The sequence below is a fragment of the Zea mays genome, chromosome 5, assembly GCF_902167145.1.
Source record: "Zea mays cultivar B73 chromosome 5, Zm-B73-REFERENCE-NAM-5.0, whole genome shotgun sequence".
Taxonomy (NCBI): Eukaryota; Viridiplantae; Streptophyta; class Magnoliopsida; order Poales; family Poaceae; genus Zea; species Zea mays.
Genome location: NC_050100.1, coordinates 164,515,711 through 164,539,019, shown reverse-complemented (window position 1 = coordinate 164,539,019; position 23,309 = coordinate 164,515,711).

Sequence of the window (23,309 nt, the reverse complement as noted above, 5' to 3'; positions counted from 1 at the left end):
ATGCAACCACACATCAGAACTGATCTGGCAAATCTTGCAGCATAAGAAAAGAGTATAGAATTCTTCAACAGCACTGAGCAGGTGAGCATCTTCACTGATCTCCAACACAGACCACACAGCTTCTCAGATCAAGAGGAAAGTGGAATAAAAGGTTTCCCAACTATATAACTAACTTTATTAACATAATAGGTAAACCAAAGTGCAGGAGATACCCACACTCGGGTGACAATCATTACAAAGATCCAAACCAAACATAGTTCATCATGACAAACATAGATGCACAGGATATAGCAAACTACCCTGTCTAACTAGGACTAACTAAGACTGAGACTAAAGCTAAGACTGAAGCTTCTATGTATATATATTTCGTATTAATTACAAGATCCAACTCTAGCGATCTATGGTTCTAGATTTATCTTGGTCTTGCAGTCGGGATTGCCATAAGGCTGGTGTCCACGCTGAGGTGAGCGGTACGGGTGCTGAGTCCCGACGGGAGCGGGGGAACCACCATCCAGATGACGACGTTCCGCGCGCTCAGCCCGCAGCAGGGCGATCTCAGCACGAGCCCTACTCAGCTCGTCTAATGCATGGTCCAGCTCCGTGTTTAGCACGGCGGCTAGGTTGACTGTGCTGCTCAACCTAGGATTGCCCTCACCGACAGGTGAGACAATCACGCCTCCTGTGCTGCCAGATGGACGGCGGGGGTAATACTTCAGGTCAAGACCGTCAGCTGCCCCACCGAAAACCGAGCAGTAGTGCGAAAGCGCACGCCGTGCAGCATCTTGCATGGCTGCCTCAGCTGAGTCCCGTTCAGAGATAGAATAGTGCTCTGAGCAGGCCTCTACACCCTGGAGACTGTCCTCCGGGCAACGCACCAAGCAAGTCGCCTCCCAGCGGTCCGGGTAGACCCCGCGACTATGCTGGTAGACCACACAGCGATACTCGACGGACCAAGTATGCCGGTCAAATGCCCGACGTAGCAGGGTGTCGAGCGCATCGTGGAAGTGACACCCGCGAGCAGCGTCACGAGTGATGGGTCGAGCAACCCATCCTTCCGGCTCAGGGTTAGCAGAGAAGTCGGTGTCGTGGCTCGAGCTGTCGTCGCCATCTCCGTCGTCTGGGTCTCCTCCAGCAGCTACTCCAGAAGCTGGGGCGCCCAGTGGTGGTGCAGGGGGCGCCTCTAGAGGAAGCACAGGAGAGCAGCTCCTCACAGACTCTATCTCCTGGTGGAGCGAGAAAGAAGAGCTCTGCTGCTCCTGTCGTCGACGTTCCTGCTCCTCATGCAGGCGGTGGTGCAGTCTCTCCATGTGGCTGGACTGTCCGGCCACGGGACGGCGAAGCGGACGCTCAGCAAGGCGGGAGGGTAAGAAGGGGATGACGGACTTTCGTGCAGTGTGTCTAAGTCGAAGACATCGCAAGCAAAAGGGTGAGAACAGAATTAATATGACCAGCAAATAATGAATCATAAGTAAATGAAGGATTAGAATAAAACATGATTTTCAGCAAGGTATAATATATAGTAGAACATAGGTTTGGTCGGTATGACCAACTTTTGAAGGGATATCAAAGTCAAGGCAGAGACAGAGGTCTATAGTCCTTAGAACGACCATTCTACTCTAGGTCAGCGGTCCTACAGTCAGCACGGCTTTGATACCACTTATGTCACACCCGGTTTTAGAAGGCAAACCGAATGCAAACCATGTACGTGCCAGGATCAGTTATTCACGTACACAGCAGTTACATAATATGGACATCATCACACAGTGCTCAAAATAGTATTAAAAGGGAAATAATAGTCGATTACATCGTACGTCTGAGACGTCCATATAGTTCTTACAATAAATCAAAGTGCGGAAAAGAAACGTAGATAACGCGGCCTTCACAGGCAGCCGACTGGGGGTTGCCGCTAACCCACACCTAGAACTCGTCGTAGTCTTGGAACTCCTGGAAGTCTCCTTCCACAGCTTCATCTTCGCCTGAGCAGTGGTTGCAATGCTGACAACCTGGGGGGGGGGTTTGGTGTGTAGAGCAAGGGTGAGTACACATCAACATACTCAGCAAGTATCCTGTTTGGCTGTAGTGGACTAGCTTTATGTGGGGATAAGTCAAGCAGTTGCTTTTAGTTGGTCAGGTTATTACTTACTAGTAGAAAGCCAGGTTTTAACATTAACCCAAGTTATTAGCCCAATGTATCCTTTCCAAACGGAAAGAATACCACTTACCAATACCATAATCGTAATCAGAACCATCAATCTCATTGTCACCTGTACCAAAGTATCTCTGATCAAGTATCACTAATCTCTGGAGCTCCCTTGGCCGCTCATAACCGCGAGCACGGCTGATATATCAGTTTCATAACACTCTGCAGAGGTTGTGCACTTTACCCACAAGCCGTGATTCCCTCTCTGGCCTGGGCTTGCAAGACCCTTATTCACTCCCGAGGTGAATGGCCAAGGATTCACTACGAAGCCTTTACAAAGATTCCCCGGGGCTGTAGCCACCCGTTAGGTTTCCTAAATGTACCGCACTCCTCCCCAAGGGACAAATCAACCTTGGCAGAGCGAGCTGCATACACCGAGCCCCATTGACGGCACGACGGCGAAGCGAACTACACCCCGGATCCTCTAATTATTCAGCTAAGGGCACCCCATTCCACCCTCATGGTTGCACTGTTTTCCCGGGCGGTCATCCATTGAACAGGTCCTTACGGAGAGGCACTCGAGAAACCGCTCGAGTCCCCTTAAATGCCACAAGTATAATCATAAATAAGAACGGGAAAACAGCGTATCATAGATAACCACATCATGTTCATTGATTAAAGTTGAGCAATAGCATCAAACTAAGCAGTAATAATCCGACCCAAATAGGTAAACAAGGACATGGATAACAAAAAGCTAGTCAATCCTTAGGTATAAATGTGTGATGCGGGAGGTGAATTAAAGAATGATTAGGACAGAGATAGGTCAAAGGACACTTGCCTCCACCAACCGACTGCTGCTCAGGGGCTTCTCCTGCGAATTCCTCGGGCTCTTCGACCGGATCGTTCTCTATGCGAGCGCAAACATACATACATCCATCCACATATTTAATACAAAAGAACAGTACACCATACAAGGGAACAAGTAAAGCGAATATGCATCAAGTATGACATTCCATATCACATTCATTATGGTTAGAAAGAAACAGGGAAAGGGTCTCGCAGGGGGTTAAAGTTTTATGCCCTAATGATTAGTTACAACTGGTTCTTGACAAAAGAATTCTGTTATATACACTAATGGAAACTTAGTCATTTTAAGTTGATCAACATTGAACGAGATAAACAGTTAATCACATGAATCAACTAGCATAACGGAATTTTAAATTAAACTTCCTATTTCAATAACATGAACAATGATTAACCTACCTAAAATAAAGTAACTAGGATCACAGAAAGTAAATAAAATAAAATATAAAAAAAATAAAAAAAACAGGGGGGGGGCGGTTGAACCGGCCCTAGGGCGGTTGAACCGGCCGGGGCTGGGCGGCTGAGCTGGGCGGCCAGGGCGGCTGAGCCGGCCCTGCGCAGGGGGACGCGGCCAGGGGCGCGCGGCCGGGCGGGCTGGGGCGCGGCCAAGGCTGGCCAGCGGCCGGCTGGGCGGCCAGGCGGGGGCTGGGGCGCGCGGCCAGGGGCGGCCGTGGCCGGCTGGGGCCAGGGCGGCGCGGCAGCGGCCAGCTGGGGGCGCGGCCAAGGCAGCCAGGCCAGGGCGGCCGGGCTGCCGAGGAGAGAGGAGGGGGAGGGGAGAGGGAGGGAGGAGGGAGAGAGGGAGGAGGGGTGGCTCACCGGCGAGGGGCGGCCGACGGCGAGGGCGGCGGCCGGCGCTAGGGCAGGGGGGTAGGGGCGGCGGCGGCTTAGGGTGGGGGAGAGAAAATGAGAGAAAATGAGAGGGAGGGAGAGAGAATTGGGGAAAAAGGGGAGGTGGGGGGCGGTTGGGCCTTTTTGGGCCCAAAAGGGGGCGCAAGGGGCGGCTGGGCCGGCCGGGGTCGGCCCACGGCGCGGGAGAGAGAGAAAAAGAGGAGAGAGAAAAAGAGAGAGAAAAAGAAAGAAAAGATCTTCTCCTCATTTTCGAAATCCGATCTTTCTACATGAATGCATTTGCACTTTCAAACAATCAAAGAATGCATAGTTCGGCATGGTGCATCAAACAACATAAAACAGTTTTATGGTTTTCTTACACGGGAATTCCAAACCGAATCCCGCTAACTTTGGAAAAGGTCAAGGTCTAGCGAGGGCAAAAAGAAAAAGAAAAGGTAACGCCCGAATTTGGCGAGTAAAGAAAAGAAAAAAATTCAACTGCAAAATTCGGGGCGTTACACTTTGGCACCTGTAAAACTTATAATCTAGAGCAAACTAGTTAGTCCAATTATTTGTGTTGGGCAATTCAACCACCAAAATCATTTAGGAAAAGGTGTAAGCCTATTTCCCTTTCAATCTCCCCCTTTTTGGTGATTGATGCCAACACAAACCAAAGCAAATATATAAGTGCATAATTGAACTAGTTTGCATAATGTAAGTGCAAAGGTTACTTAAATTTAAACCAATATACATTTCATAAGATATGCATGGATGCTTTCTTCATATTTAACATTTTGGACCACGCTTGCACCACTTGTTTTGTTTTTGCAAATTCTCTTGGAAATTCTTTTCAAAGTCTTTTTGCAAATAGTCAAAGGTAAATGAATAAGAATTTGAGAAGCATTTTCAAGATTTGAAATTTTCTCCCCCTGTTTCAAATGCTTTTCTTTTGACTAAACAAAACTCCCCCTTAGTCAAATTCTCCTCTTAGTGTTCAAGAGGGTTATACCAATTTGAAAATTCTATAAAAAATAAGATACCAATAGAAAAACTTTCTTTGAATACAAATTTGAAAGACTACATTTTTGAAATTGGTGGTGGTGCGGTCCTTTTGCTTTGGGCTAATACTTTCTCCCCCTTTGGCATGAATCGCCAAAAACGGATACTTATGAGTGAAATATAAGCCCTTTTACTTTCTCTCGCTTTGGTAAATAAAATGAGAGTGAAGATTATACCAAATTGGAGAGTGATGTGGAGTGACGACGAAGGATGAATAATATGATGGAGTGGAGTGGAAGCCTTTTCTTTGCCGAAGACTCCATTTCCCTTTCAATCTATGACTTAGCATGTAATACACTTGAAAACCACATTAGTCATAGCACATGAAAGAGAGATAATCAAAGGTATAAATGAGCTATGTGTGCAAAATATCAATCAAAATTCCTAGAATCAAGAATGTTTACCTCATGCCTAAGTTTGGTAAAAGTTTTCTCGTATAATGGCTTGGTAAAGATATCGACCAATTGTTCTTTGGTGTTAATATATGCAATCTCGATATCCCCCCTTTGTTGGTGATCCCTCAAAAAGTGATACCGAATGGCTATGTGTTTAGTGCGGCTGTGCCCAACGGGATTATCCGCCATGCGGATTGCACTTTCATTATCACATAGAAGAGGAACTTTGGTCAATTTGTAACCATAGTCCCTAAGGGTTTGCCTCATCCAAAGCAATTGCGCGCAACAATGGCCTGCGACAATATACTCGGCTTCGATGGTAGAAAGAGCTACAGAATTTTGCTTCTTTGAAGCCCAAGACACCAGAGATCTTCCCAAGAACTGGCAAGTCCCTGATGTGCTTTTTCTATCAATTTTACACCCTGGCCAATCAGCATCTGAATATCCAATTAAATCAAAAGTGGATCCTCTGGGGTACCAAAGGCCAAACTTAGGAGTATAAGCTAAATATCTCAAGATTCGTTTTACGGCCCTAACGTGAACTTCCTTAGGATCGGCTTGGAATCTTGCACACATGCATACAGAAAGCATTATATCTGGTCGAGATGCACATAAATAGAGTAGAGATCCTATCATCGACCGATATACCTTTTGATCTACGAATTTACCTCCCGTGTCGAGGTCGAGATGCCCATTCGTTCCCATGGGTGTATTGATGGGCTTGGCATCCTTCATCCCAAACTTGGTGAGTATGTCTTGAATGTACTTCGTTTGGCTAAAGAAGGTGCCCTCTTGGAGTTGTTTGACTTGAAATCCTAGAAAATACTTCAACTCCCCCATCATAGACATCTCGAATTTTTGAATCATTATCCTACTAAACTCTTCACATGTAGATTTGTTAGTAGACCCAAATATGATATCATCAACATAAATTTGGCATACAAACAAATCATTTGCAATTGTTTTAGTGAAAATAGTAGGATCGGTTTTTCCGACTTTGAAGCCATTAGCTATAAGAAAATCTCTTAGGCATTCATACCAAGCTCTTGGGGCTTGCTTGAGCCCATAAAGCGCCTTAGAGAGTTTATACACATGGTTAGGATACTCACTATCTTCAAAGCCGGGAGGTTGCTCAACATAGACTTCCTCCTTGATTGGTCCATTGAGGAAGGCACTTTTGACATTCATTTGGTAAAGCTTAAAGCCATGGTAAGTAGCATAGGCAAGTAATATGCGAATTGACTCAAGCCTAGCTATGGGTGCATAGGTTTCACCGAAATCCAAACCTTTGACTTGTGAATATCCCTTGGCCACAAGTCGGGCTCTGTTCCTTGTCACCACACCATGCTCATCTTGTTTGTTGCGGAAGACCCACTTGGTTCCTACAACATTTTGGTTAGGACGTGGAACTTAATGCCATACCTCATTCCTAGTGAAGTTGTTGAGTTCCTCTTGCATCGCCAACACCCAATCCGAATCCCTTAATGCATCTTCTACCCTGTATGGCTCAATAGAAGACACAAAGGAGTAGTGTTCACAAAAATGAGCAACACGAGATCGAGTAGTTACCCCCTTATGAATATCGCCGAGGATGGAGTTCACGGGGTGATCTCGTTGTATTGCTTGGTGGACTCTTGGGTGTGGCGGTCTTGGACCGTCATCATCTTCCTTGTCTTGATCATGGGCATCTCCCCCTTGATCATTGTCCCCTTCTTGAGGTGGCTCATCTTCTTGATCTTCATTTTCATCCTCTTGAGCTTGATCCTCATCTTGAGTTGGTGGAGATGCTTGCATGGAGGAAGATGGTTGATCTTGTGCTTGTGGAGACTCTTCGGATTCCTTAGGACACACATCCCCAATGGACATGTTCCTTAGCGTGACGCATGAAGCCTCTTCATCATCTAGCTCATCAAGATCAACTTGCTCTACTTGGGAGCCGTTAGTCTCATCAAACACAATGTCACAAGAAACTTCAACTAGTCCAGTGGACTTGTTAAAGACTCTATATGCCCTTGTGTTTGAATCATAACCAAGTAAAAAACCTTCTACAGCCTTAGGAGCAAATTTTGATTTTCTACCTCTTTTAACAAGAATAAAGCGTTTGTTACCAAAGACTCTAAAATATGAAACATTGGGCTTTTTACCGGTTAGGAGTTCATATGATGTCTTCTTGAGGATTCGGTGAAGATAGAGACGGTTGATGGCGTAGCAAGCGGTGTTGATTGCTTCCGCCCAAAACCGGTCCGAAGTCTTGTACTCATCAAGCATGGTCCTTGCCATGTCAAGTAGAGTTCTATTCTTCCTTTCCACTACACCATTTTGTTGTGGCGTGTAGGGAGAAGAGAACTCATGCTTGATGCCCTCATCCTCAAGAAAGCCTTCAATTTGTGAGTTCTTGAACTCCGTCCCGTTGTCGCTTCTAATCTTTTTGATCCTTAAGCCGAACTCATTTTGAGCCCGTCTCAAGAATCCCTTTAAGGTCTCTTGGGTTTGTGATTTATCCTGCAAAAAGAACACCCAAGTGAAGCGAGAATAATCATCCACAATAACTAGACAGTACTTACTCCCGCCGATGCTTATGTAAGCTATCAGGCTGAATAGGTCCATGTGGAGTAGCTCGAGTGGCCTGTCAGTCGTCATGATGTTCTTGTGTGGATGATGAACACCAACTTGCTTTCCTGCTTGACATGCGCTACAAACCCTGTCTTTCTCAAACTGAACATTGGTTAGTCCCAAAATGTGCTCTCCGTTTAGAAGCTTATGAAGATTCTTCATCCCAACATGGGCTAGTCGGCGGTGCCAGAGCCAACCCATGTTAGTCTTAGCAATTAAGCAAGTGTCGAGTTCAGCTCTATTAAAATCCACTAAGTATAGCTGACCCTCTAACACTCCCTTAAATGCTACTGAATCATCACTTCTTCTAAAGACAGTAACACCTAAATCTGTAAAAAGACAGTTGTAGCCCATTTTGCATAATTGAGAAACAGAAAGCAAATTGTAATCTAAAGAATCTACAAGAAAAACATTGGAAATAGAATGGTCAGGAGATATAGCAATTTTACCAAGTCCTTTGACCAAACCTTGATTTCCATCCCCGAATGTGATAGCTCTTTGGGGATCATGGTTTTTCTCGTAGGAGGAGAACATCCTTTTCTCCCCAGTCATGTGGTTTGTGCACCCACTATCAATGATCCAACTTGAGCCCCCGGATGCATAAACCTACAAAACAAATTTAGGCCTTGTTCTTAGGTACCCAAACGGTCTTGGGTTCTTTGACATTAGAAACAAGCACCTTGGGTACCCAAACACAAGTCTTTGACCCATTGTGTTTGCCCCCAACATATTTGGCAACTACTTTGCCTGATTTGTTAGTTAAGATATAAGATGCATCAAAAGTCTTAAATGAAATATTAGGTTCATTTGATGCAATAGGAGTTTTCTTCTTAGGCAATTTGACATGAGTGGATTGCCTAGAACTAGATGTCTCACTCTTAACATAAAAGCATGATGAGAGCCATAGTGAGACTTTCTAGAGTGAATTCTCCTAATTTTGTGTTCGGGATAACCGGCAGGGTATAAAATGTAACCCTCGTTATCCTGAACCATGGGAGCCTTGCCCTTAACAAAGTTGGACAATTTCTTAGGGGCATTAAGCTTGACATTGTCTCCCTATTGGAAGCCAATTACATCCTTAATGCCAGGGCATCTCCCACTATAGAGCATGCTTCTAGCAAATTTAAATTTTTCATTTTCCAAGTCATGCTCATTAATTTTGGCATTAAGTTGAGCTATGTGATCATTTTGTTTCTTAATTAAAGCTAGGTGATCATGAATAGCATCAACATTAATGTCTCTACATCTAGTGCAAATAGTAACATGCTCAACGGTAGATGTAGAGGGTTTGCAAGCATTTAATTCAACAATCTTAGCATGTAAAATAACATTCTCATCTCTAAGATTGGAAATAGAAACATTGCAAACATTTAAGTCTTTAGCCTTAGCAATTAATTTTTCATTTTCATTTTTAAGGCTAGAGAGGGATGCATTCAACTTATCAATCTTAGCAATTAAATTAGCATTATCATTCCTAAGGTTGACAAGAGAATCATCACTAACATTTAATTTCTCAACCTTAGCAATCAATTTGTCATTTTCAAATCTAAGGTTGGAAATAGTGTCATGGCAAGTTCTTAGCTCACTAGTTAATTTTTCACATTTTTCTATCTCTTGAGCATAAGCATTTTTAACTTTAACATGCTTTTTATTTTCCTTAATAAGGAAGTCCTCTTGGGTGTCCAAAAGTTCATCCTTGTCATGAATAGCACTAATCAATTCATTTAATTTTTCCTTTTGTTGCATGTTTAAGTTGGCAAAAAGGGTGAGCAAATCATCCTCATTATCACTAGAGCTAGCCTCATCACTAGAAGTTGCATACTTAGTGGAAGCTCTAGATTTTACCTTCTTCTTTTTGCCATCTTTTGCCATGAGGCACTTGTGGCCGACGTTGGGGAAGAGAAGGCCTTTAGTGACGGCGATGTTTGCGGCGTCCTCGTCGGAGGAGGAGTCGGTGGAGCTCTCGTCGGAGTCCCACTCCCGGCAAACATGGGCATCGCCGCCCTTTTTCTTGTAGTGCCTCTTCTTTTCTCTTCTCTTTCCCTTCTTGTCATCGCCCCTATCACTATCACTTGATAATGGACATTTTGCAATAAAATGACCGGGCTTACCACATTTGTAGCAAACCTTCTTGGAACGGGGTTTGTAATCCTTCCCCCTCCTTTGCTTGAGGATTTGGCGAAAGCTTTTGATGATTAAAGCCATCTCCTCGTTGTCGAGCTTGGAGGCGTCGATGGGGAGCCTACTTGGTGCAGACTCTTCCTTCTTCTCCTCCATCGCTTTGAAGGCGATGGGTTGCACCTCAGGTGTGGAGGTGGCGCCTCGCTCAATGATTTGTTTGGAGCCTTTGATCATGATTTCAAAGCTCACAAGCTTTCATATCACTTCCTCGGGAGACATTAGTTTATATCTTGGATCACCACAAATTAATTGAACTTTAGTAGGGTTAAGGAAAACGAGTGATCTAAGAATAACCTTGACCATTTCATGGTCATCCCATTTGGTGCTCCCGAGGTTGCGCACTTGGTTCACCAAGGTCTTGAGCCGGTTGTACATGGCTTGTGGATCCTCCCCTTGGTGAAGCATGAAGCGACCGAGCTCCCCCTTGATCGTTTCCCTCTTGGTGATTTTGGTCACCTCGACTCCTTCGTGCGCGGTCTTTAGCACATCCCAAATCTCTTTGGCACTCTTCAACCCTTGCACCTTATTATACTCCTCTCGACTTAGAGAGGCGAGGAGTATAGTAGTGGCTTGGGAGTTGAAGTGCCGGATTTGGGCTACCTCGTCCGAGTCATAGCCTTCATCCCCCACGGATGGTTCCTGCGCACCAAATTCAACAATGTCCCAAATACTAGCGTGGAGTGAGGTTAGATGGTGCCTTATTTTATCACTCCACATACAATAATCTTCACCGTCAAAAACCGGTGGTTTGCCTAGTGGGACGGAAAGTAAAGGGGTGCATTTGGAAATGTGAGGATAGCGTAAGGGGATCTCACTAAACTTCTTGCGCTCATGGCACTCAGAAGTGACGGACGGCGCGTCGGAGCCGGAGGTGGAAGGCGACGAAGAGTCGGTCTCATAATAGACCACCTTCTTCATTTTCTTCTTCTTGTCGCCACTCCGGTGCGACTTGACGCGGGGAGGAGATTCCTCCCTCTTGTTGCCGGACTCCCCCGATGGAGCCTTCCCGTGGCTTGTGGCGGGCTTCTCGCCGGTCACCATCTCCTTCTTGGCGTGAGCTCCCGACATAACTTCGAGTGGTTAGGCTCTTAATGAAGTACCGGGCTCTGATACCAATTGAAAGTCGCCTAGAGTCGGGGTGAATAGGAAAATCTGAAATTTATTAAGTTTAAGCACAACTACAAGCCGGGTTACCGTTAGAAATATAATCGAGTCCGAAAGAGAGGGCGAAAACAAATCACAAGCGAATAAGAGCGGATGACACGGTGATTTGTTTTACTGAGGTTCGGTTCTTGCAAACCTACTCCCCGTTGAGGTGGTCACAAAGACCGGGTCTCTTTCAAACCTTTCCCTCTCTCAAACGGTCACTTAGACCGAGTGAGCTTCTCTTCTCAATCAAACGGGACACTAAGTCCACTACAAGGACCACCACAACTTGGTGTCTCTTGCTTTGATTACAATGATCTTGGGAACAAGAATAGAGGAAGAAGAAAAGCGATCCAAGCGCAAGAGCTTAAAAGAACACAAAAGTCTCTCTCTCTCTAGTCACTAATTTGTTTGGAGTGATTTCGGACTTGGGAGAGGATTTGATCTCTTTGTTTGTGTCTTGGAATGAAGTCTAGAGCTCTTGTATGAGGCTTGATGGCTGAAAACTTGGATGCATTGAAGTGTGGTGGTTGGCGTATTTATAGCCCCAACCACCAAAATGACCGTTGGTGAAGGCTTTTGTCGTACGGCGCACCGGACAGTCCGGTGCGCCACCGGACACTGTCCGATGCCCCAGCCACGTCACCAGGCCGTTGGGTTTCGACCGTTGGAGCTTCTGACAACGGGGCCACCGGACAGTCCGGTGGTGCACCGGACAGGTCATGTTCACTGTCAGGTGCGCCTTCTGGCGCCTGCTCTGACTTCTGCGCGCGCAGTTGCACTGTTCACTGTTCACTGTAGAGTTGCAGACGACCGTTGGCGCTTGTAGCCGTTGCTCCGCTTGGCACACCAAATAGTCCGGTGCTACACCAGGCAGTCCGGTGAATTATAGCGGAGCGGCCTCCCTGAATTCCCGAAGGTGGCGAGTTTGGAGTTGAGTTCCCTGGTGCACCGGACACTGTCCGGTGCGCCAGACCAGGGCTGCCTTTCGGTTGTATTTTGCTCTATTTATTTGAACCCTTTCTTGGACTTTTTATTGGTTTGTGTTGAACCTTTGGCACCTGTAAAACTTATAATCTAAAGCAAACTAGTTAGTCCAATTATTTGTGTTGGGCAATTCAACCACCAAAATCATTTAGGAAAAGGTGTAAGCCTATTTCCCTTTCAGCTGGCCATAGCAGAATTCAGAGTGGTGGCTGAACAAATCAGCACCAGAGATTTAGTACAAGAATACCTGGCCAATAGGGTATCGCCAACGCTAAGTGACTGGAGCATGCCGAAGCTTAAAGGAACAAAGAAGAAGAATGAACTTGTTCGATTGCCTTATAGGTTTAAATTTGAGAAACAATTCAAAGAGCCCTGCCAAGAATGGCTAGAAATGATTGAGACTATGTGCAACGAAATTTTGGGTAATTATACCAAAAAAGAAGATCAACTGATGATTGCAGCCTTCGACACCCGACCAAAACGAAGGTTGAATCGGGTAATGGACGTTTAAACTTTGAATACCCTGATTATGAACGACTAAGCAAGGGTGCCGAAGGGACGAAGAGAAAGAGGGTTGTCAGTGTTCTAAGCAGACAGGCTGCTAGGATGGTGAAAGAGGACGAAAAAACTCTAAAAAAGAGAAAATCCAGTCCTGAGCCGAAGGTGGCGACCTCAAAGAAGAGAAAAATTGCAACTCCAGAGCCGAAGATGGCTAAGATAGAAGAGGAAGCTCCTTCGACGCCTTCTGTTGCCGAAGTAGAAGAAATTTTAAAGGTAATGACCGAATCCTTACCTATCAAGCTGCTAAGTCCTCTGGGGCCGCATCTGACGAAGCTTTTACAGAAGAAGGATGAGCCTTCGGCAGCAAAAAAGGCGGTTGGGCCAAAAAAGCGAAGAATTGTTACTGTTATGCAAGCCATTGAGGAAACTCCACCGCCGGCCTCAGCATCAAAAATGACACCAGCTGCCGAAGCTGCTACTTCTGTCGAAGCTGCGACTGCCGAAGCTACCAATCTGGAGAGTACATTATCTGCTATTGATAAAGTGCTCTTGGATTTGGCCGCGGAGGAGACTGTCGCGGCTACAGAAGGAGTCCTGGTTGTAGAGGAGACTGCTGCGGTTATAGAAGAAGCCCTGGCCGCAGTGCCTGGAAAAGGGAAAGAAATTGCCGAAGATACTTCGGAAGAAAAAAGCCTCAATTTTCAAAATCTAGTTGGTCAAGAATTATCCAAGGCCGAGAAGGAGGAGCTGCAGGAGTATGCTATATCATGTGGCTACCACCCAGGAGCCATGCTCTTTGGTGGAATCAATGAAGAAGCCTTAGGATGCATTCGAGACCGCACCGGTGCGAAGATTATCAGCACTCTGTCGAAGAGTGTTGGTTTTCCGAAGCTTAAAGCTAACATCAGCAGCTACCGACAACAGCATATCGTCGGCAGGTTATTCTACTCCAACTTTAAGGTAAAGCTTTTTTCCTCAGTTTTTTATTGTTTTGTGATGAAGCAAAGGTTTCTGACGAAGGTTATTTTGTACAGAGTATGCTGCTAAGCAAGGCCTTGAGAATGCAACAAGACCTCGAAGATAAGAAGAATGAGGTTATAATCGAGGGCTTGGAAAATAAAATCAAAGATCATGAAGCTTCTCTAGAAAAGAAAGACTTCCTTCTTTAGACAATGGAGGGTTCATTGGCAGAAGCCCAAGCCAAAGTTGCCAGATTAAACGATGAACTCCTCCGAAGATGAGAAAGCTTCGAGCAAGAAAAGAAGAATTTTGATGCGAAGCTTGAAGCCGAAGTCGAGAAAAATTTGAATCTGCAAAAATCCTTAAAAGAGCTTCAAAACATGTGCTTGAACTTCGGCAACCGGTGCGTGCAGCGGCTAAAACAGGTCTTCAACTCAGTGGGAGCCAGCTTTGAAAAATTTGAACCTTCGGTTGAAGACCTACCAAGCACCTTCGAACATATTGAGAGAGAAGTTGAGGCGCTTGACAAAGTAATAGCTGGACATGGCGACTTCTGTGCCCTGCTAGCTTCTCGCGGCACAGTTGTAGCTTTTATGAAGGCTGGTTGCACGCATGGAAAGATTGTCAATAGACCGAACTTCAGCTTATCACCAGCGGACCTAGCCGATATCCCCAGCCTAGCTCGAAGTATTGGGAATATATTTATAACACAAATTTGGACGAAGGGTGGGCGGGACTTAGCTGGTGACGAGGCTCGAAGTCATCTTAAGCCGGTATTAACCTTGTACCTGTTTGCTTACCTTCTCCTGAGATTACTTTTTTACCTTATACTGCTTTGTTGTGTACAGGATGACGATGCCGAAGGTCAATAATCCGAAGCTTGACGGAGACTGATGAAGCTGCTGCACAAAGCTTTAGAGACATTCGAATTATCTTTGCAAAAGATATTGTAATTTAGAAATCAAACATTACTCTGTAAATTTTTTCATACCTTGTAATATATTTTTACCTTTTCATCCGTGTGTGAATTGCTTTGGTGTGGACGAAATTTGTATCTTTTGAGCCGAAGGCGAAAAACACCTTCCCTTCTTTTCGTACACAATGAAGCATATCTTTGCTTCTCTATATTCGTCGAAGCATTGTCATCAAAGCAGAAGCATCTGTTTGTACTCTATGTTATGATGATGATGATCCTACAAATGTCTACATGAATGTGTATGAATGCAATGAATGATGTGATGTAATGTGCAAATGAATGTCCAAACACACGCACACGAAGCCACACCCAAACTCTGCATCCCCTTAGGAACGTCTTTTGAGCTTCTTCACCTTCTATTTTAGTGGTATAAGTTCTACATCCCCTTAGGAACGTCTTTTGAACTTCTTCGCCTTCTATTTCAGCGGTATAAGTTCTGCATCCCCTTAGGAACGACTTTTGAACTTCTTTGCCTTATATTTCGGCAGTATTCGGCTCTGCATTCCCTTAGGAACGACTTTTGAGCAGAAAACTTACGCTGCGCTCCCTTAGGAACGACTTTTTGTAGCTTCGTCATGCTCTGCATCCTCTTGGGGACGACTTTTGAGCTTCTCCCTGCTTTTCCTTTTTTTCTCTGCACTCGATGGTGCATGCTCAGATTTTTCGTTTTACATCATTTTGGGGGATTTGGCTCTCGTGGAGCTAAATAAGAAAGGAAAAATTACAAGCTATGGCCCCATTAAAAACCTTTCTCCCCCTTTGGAAAGGAAAAGGGTGCCATAGAAAAAATGGAAAAAGATTACATCAAATTACACATAATATCGCCGAAGCTCATCCGCATTCCAAGATCTGGGTATGTCGTTGCCGTCCATATCCTTCAATCTGTAAGAACCGGGCCTCGATGAAGATACCACCAGAAAAGGTCCTTCCCACTTCAGCTGCAATTTTCCTACTGTGTCCGCATTGGCCACTCTCCGATGCACCAAATGCCCTGGCTTAATATTTTTTAGCCGAACTTTTCTGTCACGCCATTTTATTGTTTCGGCTTGATATTTATTATTGTTTTCTACAGCCTGAAGTCTGGTCCCCTCTATAGTATCTTTTGCTACGTGATAATCAGCTTTGTCTTTTGCCGAAGCTACTGTTCTTATTGATCCTGCTTTAGCTTCTTCTAGAGTTATAGCTTCGTCACCAAATAATAGTTTGAAAGGTGTAAATCCTGTTGATCTTGACATGGTTGTGTTGTGGCCCACACCACTTTAATCAACTCATCTGGCCACTTTCCTCTGGGTTGATTGAAGATTAGCTTCATTATTCATGTCATTATAATGTCATTTGCTCTTTCTACCAGTCCATTTGATTCTGGGTGCCTTACTGATGCAAAATGAATCTTTGTGCCAATTTGGTCACAAAAATCTTTGAACATTTCAGCATCAAACTGTGTTCCATTGTCCACAGTTATAGCCTTCGACACGACGAAGCGACAAACAATATTTTGCCAGAAGAATTTTTGGACTATAACCGAAGTTATTGTAGCCAAAGGCTTTGCTTCAATCCACTTACAAAAATATTCTACAGCCACCACAACATATTTCAAATTACCTTGCGCTGGTGGAAGTGGGCCTAACAGATCCAGGCCCCATCTTTGCAACGACCAAGTAGGCTGTATCAGCTGCGTGAGAGACGAAGGTTGCTTCTGATCTTGCACATTTTTGACAATTCTCGCACTTTTGAACTAACTCTGCTGAATCCGAAACTGCCTTCGGCCAATAAAATCCTTGTCTAAACACTTTTCCCAACAAAGGCCTAGACCCAATGTGAGATCCACACAGACCTGCATGTATCTCCTTCATTAATTCTATACCTTCGGTTCTGGATAAACACTTGTGGAGTGGAGAACAGACTCCATGCTTATATAATTCCCCTTCTATCATCCCATACGGTCTTGTCCTTGCCTCCATTCTCTTATTATAAGCTTCGTCATCCGAAAAACAATTACCTTGGAGGAAAGATATAATTTCAGTTCTCCAATCTTCACTATGTACATGGGAAATTGTAAGCACTGCTCTCTCCATAAGTTCAACCGAAGGTGCTTTTATTGTTTCGAAGAATACTTCCGAAGGTAGAGGGAGCCCTGTGCCGCTGATTTGGCTAACAGATCTACATGTTCATTTTCTCCTCTTGGAATATTCTTGACAAAAAACCTTTGAAAGAAGCCTCCAACCTTCGAACTGTATCGAGATATTTTTCGAGCTTCGGATCTCTCGCCTTACTACTTTTGTCTACATGACCAGAAATGACTTGAGAGTCAGTTTTAAGGATGGCACTTGTTATTCCCATTGCCTTTAACTTCCGAAGCCCCAATAGAAGTGCTTCGTATTCAGCAATATTATTTGTACAACTGAAGTCAAGCTTTGCTGCATAACATGTTCTGATTTTGGAAGGCACAATAGGACAGCATCTGCTCCAGCGCCGAAGGTTCCCCAAGAACCATCGCAGAACACTGTCCAAGCTTCAGCGTCTTTATTTGTTTCTTCTTTATGAGCCCCTGCGTCCATTCAGCAATGAAGTCTGCTAACGTCTGGGATTGAATTGAGGATCTATGCATATAGTCGATACTAAATTCGTTAGGTTCCGCAGCCCATTTTCCAATCCTTCCAGTAGCTTCTCTGTTCCTCATTATGTCCTTCAGAGGCTGTGTCGAAGGAACAATTATGTGATATGCTTGAAAATAATGCCGAAGTTTCCTGGAGGCCATTAACACAACATATAAAACCTTCTCCAATTCTGTATAATTTTTCTTTGATAAACTTAAAACTTCAGAGACGAAGTACACTGGAGCTTGCTTTTTGATTTGGCCATCTAACTTCTCCTGTACAAGAGCCGCACTAACTACAGAGTGCGAAGCTGCCACATATAAGAATAATGGAGCCCCTGGCGAAGGTGGAGTTAGTGTTGTTAGATCAATCAAGTATTGCTTCAGTTCTTCGAAAGCTTTTTGCTGAGCCAGACTCCATTGAAAAACTTCAGCTGACTTCAGTATTTCAAAGAATGGCAGATTTCTTTCTACTGATCTGGATATGAATCTGTTTAATGATGCTAGTCTTCCAGCCAGCCGTTGGGCCCCCTTCTTTGTGCTTGGTGGCTCCATCCGAGGGATAGCTTCAATCTTGCTCGGGTTGGCATCAATTCCCTTCGTTGATACCAAACAGCCAAGGAACTTGCCCTTCTTCACCCCAAAAACACACTTTTCTGGATTTAACTTCAGGCCAGCTTGTATGAAATTAGCAAATGTCTCTTGCAAATCAGCAATGTGATTTTCTTGCTTCGTGCTTTTCACTATGATATCATGAACATAGGTCAGTACTGTTGGAACTTTCTCTCCTAGGCAATATGATCCAACGGGGGAGTGAATGTAATGCAAACAAGGTTTTAACTCGAGATGGCGATTGCTCCGTTAATCCAGCCCCTCAAGGGCACTGTACGGGGGTATTTATAGGTGCCTGAGTGCCCAACGTCTCGATGTAAGGACGCATGTACCCTCAGGCACCTAGATTATCCCCGAAATATTCCCATAAAGTAGGGTTACAGACTGTCATTATAGAAAAGCCATTACAAATCGGGCCCGTAACACACTCCTCCGTGCGGGGCCTGTTACAATGGGCTGAATCCCACGTGGGCCTCCAGGTCGGGTGAGGACGTGGGACGGGGCGACGTCATCGTAGGCCTTCGTCTTGTAGTGTAGAGGACGAAGGGTGGACCCCGCCGGTCGTTTTGCCTCCGTTGGTGCAGCGAGATTGACGAAGGCTAGAGCAAAGGGTAGCGTCTTCGCCTTCGCCCCAACATTTGCCCTCCGAGGGACCAGTTCGACTAAGTCATCTGGTGCCGAAGACGTCGCTAGATGGTGGAGACGCTGCCCTCGCTCGAAGTGGTTCTACGGGGGTTTTTTATGTGACCGTTGACGGACGCAGTACTGTTGGACTGCGGGTTTCCCGAAGCATCGCGTCTTGTGTATAAAAAGGGGTGGGGCGGCATGGGTCAGGTTCTCTTTCTGTGCGCCGCAAAACCCTAGCCTCTTGTTGAAACCGTTTGCCCGCTCGCCTGCCCTCCTTGCTCCTGCTCATCGGAGATCTAGCCCGCGTCAAGCAGACCGCTCGCCGCCGCCGACGGTACGTAGCCATACCGTCTTCTTCCTCGTCTGCTGCAAACACACCGTCGGCCGATGCATCGTCCGAGGATACCTTGAGCAACGTGGCGGCGGAGGAGCTACATCCGGGTGATACGGTGGAGTTCGGCGTTTCGCGGATTTCCTCGATCCGCGTTCAAGATATGCAGCAGCTTGGGTATTTTGGCAGCGAAATGGGGCGTGTCCCAGGGGCGGAGGAGGTTCTCGAGCCCGAGGGCGAGTTGGTCGTGTTTGAGGCGTTTTTCACCGCTGGCCTTCGTCTGCCTGCACATCGCTTTGTGGCGGAGGTTCTGCAGAGATTTGAGGTCCAGGTCCACCAGCTGACGCCGAATGCCATGGTGGCCCTGGCGAAGTATGTCTGGGCGGCGACTTCGTATGGTGGTCAGCCTTCTGTGGAGGTCTTCGCCAAACATTACTGTCTGCATTGGCAGAAAAGGAAAATTGGACACAAGATTGCACAGTTTGGATCGTGCACGTTTACGCCGAGGACCGGAAAGACTTCGATGGAAGTCATGGAGTTAGTTCCCTGTGCCCGCAATAAGTGGGGCAACTGGTGGAATTTTTGGTTTTATGTTTCCAAAGGCGAAGTCGAAGACCACCCAGAGCTCCCTGTGGCCGTAATGTGCTCCCATTATTATGTGGCGTACCCGCAATTTGAGGTGGCAGAGGATGATGAAGACGAAGGAGCCCTTCGGTGCGCTGCCCGCATGAGTAGCGGGCGCGATTTAGTTGAGGAATTCATCGGGTATGGGGTGTGGCCCTTGGCACATGGCTGGGCATTGGGCGAAGTATGCCCTCGCGAGATGCCCTCCCTAGGCGGGCAGCGGGTGCGAAGTCTAGCCTTCGCGTTGGATCTGCATGGCCGGGATCCCGCCGCATTCATGCGTAAAGCGGAAGACGGTGCGGCGAGGATTGTGAGGCGCTATGTGCCGAGGACAGAGGGTCTGCGAAGCTGGGATATCAATGGGTCCAACGTTAGATTGAATCGGATCTTCGAATTAAACTGCTTGTCATACGGTGGCTATCCCGGGGATGACGCTGCCGACCGCTGCGGGAAGAAATCGGTGGACGTAACCGAGGAAGGGCCTTCGCAGGAGGCTGCCCCGGCCACTAAGAAGAGAAAATTAGGTACTGCAGTGGGGGAGTGGGGGTCTCTGATAGTTTTGCTATGGATTTGATGGGGACGTGCGCAGCCCTCGGGGGAAGGATGTCTTCGCCCGAGCTCCGTGAGTCTTCGACACGAATGCTGGAGGTTACCGGGGGTCGATGGCCCTAGAATGTTCCGATCCCCCACGCGGCTGGCGAAGACTTCTTTACGTCTCGCATGGCTCGTGACTTGAAGGTTTTTCCTTACGGGCGGAATATTGCTGTTGTTGTATCGGCAGTGATGGAGGGGGAACGTCAAGAAGCTGCGCAGAAACATCGGGCGGTCGTCAGGATCGCGGATCCTATGCGTGAGGCGAAAAAGGCGCGGGGGAGCGCAAAGGCTGCTGCCTCTGGCGGTAGCAAACCGGTGCTGGCTGCGAAACCGGCCACCCCCGGGCACAGCAAGGCATCGACGAGTGCGAAGGCTGCCACCTCTGGCGGGAGCAAGCCACCCCAGGCGGGCTCGTGAAAGGACGAAGGCCGCTTTCGCCGGCGTGACGTATTGCCGACTTCGGCACGGACATCAGTGTCGAGAATTATCTTGTTGGTAAGTTTAAACTTTTTTTTGCTCGACGAGGTCTTTGACCAGTATCATGGTGCAGGTTCGGGTGAGGGGCAACTGGCTGTTGTCCCGCCTCCGGTGGCGACCACTTCGCCAACGGCGGTGGTGGGGGCAAAGGGTGCCACGCGGGACCCGTGGGCAACTTTCTACACGAGCGGCGAGATTCTATCGGCCGCTGCCGCTAAGGACATGGCGGGCTCCATGTCTCAGCGACTGAGGGAAGCGTCACAGCAGCTGTCATAGCAGCTGAAGCAAGTAAGTTGTGTTGGACTTCGATGTTTGTTGTTTTTATGAGGGTTCGGGTCTCATGGGTTTATGTGTCAGGCGGCCGACTTTGCCGACCTCGTCGCGTCGGGTGCCTTGACTGTGGACGTTGCTGCCGAGGTCGAGCGTCTCCGGGCATAGCATGCGGATGCTGTGCGGGAGAAGTCGGCTGCGGAAAGCAAAAACCGCAGGCTGTCGGAGAAGGTGGCCGCCATGGAGGCTGAGAAGACGGATCTCCGGCGCCAGCTGGCGAAAGAGAGGAGGGAGGAGAATAAGGCCATCGCTGATGCGTAGGCTGTGCAGGCCGAAGCCAAAGTGGCGCGGGCGGAAGGCAGTCTCGCCCGCCAACGCGTCGAGGAGCTGGAGGCGAGGTTCAACGCCCTGTGTAGCCGCATGGACAAGGCCGAGTCCTCGACACGCGCGGAGGTCGAGCGGACGCACGAGCAGTTCGTGGACGTGTACCGCGAGCTGGGTGCACAGACTGCTGACTTCGAAGTGCCCGGCCAAGAAGCGGGCCTTCGCTTCCTTGAATGGTTGTAGGAGGAGCTGCTGGTGCTCCCGACCATTGTGACAGGTTTCATGTCCTTCGCCTTCCTCGTCACCTGTGAGGGGGCCGTGAATGCTTTGTCCCGCGAGGGGTGCAGGCATTACGAGGTCTTCGACCAAGCGGACGAAAACTTTGAACATGAAATCTTCAAGGTCGAAGACCCTATGGTGAAGCAGTCGGCGGGGGCACTCTTTGATAGGATGTGGGGTCCGCACGGCCGAGAGGCGGTCAGGGAGCGATCCGACCGGGCAATAGAGCAGGTAAAGGCTGTTTTTTGTATGGTTATATGTGTGGGTATGTGTGGTTTTGATGAATGAGTGTGTTGTTGCTGCAGATGGCGCATGCCGAAGACGTCGAGGACCTTGTTGGTCTGGACGGCGCGCTGCCTGAGGCCGCGGAGGTCGATCCGGTGCCGCCCTCGGATGCCGGTGAAGGCCCCTCGGCGACCCCTGTGCCCGCTGCGGCCGGCGAAGACCCCGCACCAGCCCCTGCGCCGACGGGCGAAGACGCCCTGAAGGTGGTGGCCGAGCCGGCTGCCGAGGACCCCACAGCCGCGACCGGGTCTTCGCAGGTGGCTGAATAGGTGTTGAGGAGTTTGTAAATTTTGTCTGTGTGATACTGAACCTCGGTTGCTGCGCAGGTTCTTGGGTCTGGGCCTACGCACGCAACCGCTACTGACAATGCTATTTTTGTGGCGACTTCGACCGTGGCTGCTGATGACGATTCGTTTGGCTCTGTGTCTAAGTGTTTTGAGTTTGATGATTCTGGGAGTTCGATTGCGTGGACGGAGGAGTCTTCAGATGAGGACTTGGATTATTTTGCAGCGTTGGATGTGGCTGCAGCGGAGCCTTCGCCGCGCGCGGAGGGTTTCGAGGAGCTCCCAGGCGTGAGTACTGGGTATCGGCGGCAAAGGGCGGTGGCGAAACGAAGAGTGAGTGAATTGTCGCGAAGTGGTAGGCGTTATCGTAGTGAGATGGAGAGTGGTCGTCTTCGCGTGGACGGGACTGGTAAGCAAGAATTGTTGTCCTTGCCGATTGGGGTGAGTGTAGGTGAGGGGGAGCTGTGAAATCTTTTTGAGGGTGAGGAATTTAGGATAATGTTGTTCAACTACTGGGAGCTAGGTATTATTCCGAAGGTTGAGCCAATGTAATATATGATGCCTTCGATGTGTATATGTAACCACCATTTGTATATTAAGGCTGCGCGCCTTTGTTGATCCGGCCGCGCCCGTGGGCGACTCTTGCACAGAGTCTTTTGGAAAAGACTTCGATTTTGCGCGCCTATTATTCCGGTTGTGCCCTTAGGCGACTTTTGCGCGGAGAGTCTTTTGGAAAAGACTTCGATTTTGCGGGCCTATTATTCCGGCTGCACCCTTAGGCGACTTTTGCACGGAGAGTCTTTTGGAAAAGACTTTGATTTTGTGCGCCTATTATTCAGGCTGCACCCTTAGGTGACTTTTGCACGGAGAGTCTTTTGGGAAAGACTTCAATTTTGCGCACTTGTTGTGCTATTCTGGCTGCACCCTTAGGCGACTTTTGCGCGGAGAGTCTTTTGGGAAAGACTTCGATTTTGCGCACTTGTTGTGCTATTCCGGCTGCACCCTTAGGCGACTTTTGCACGGAGAGTCTTTTGGGAAAGACTTTGATTTTGTGCACTTGTTGTGCTATTCCGGCTGCACCCTTAGGCGAATTTTGCACGGAGAGTCTTTTGGGAAAGACTTCGATTTTGCGCACTTGTTGTGCTATTCCGGCCGCACCCTTAAGTGACTTTTGCGCGGAGTGTCGCACGCGAGGGTAGTTAGCGCTGCCCCTCGCGGTGACTTCGATGTGGTCGAATGCCGAAGACTGTCGATGCGGTCTTTTTCGACATATTGTGTCTTAGTTTTTGCGGGGGATTTTTGCGGTTATATTACATGGCTCCGCCTCATTAAAAACCTTACCCCCTGGGAGGAAAA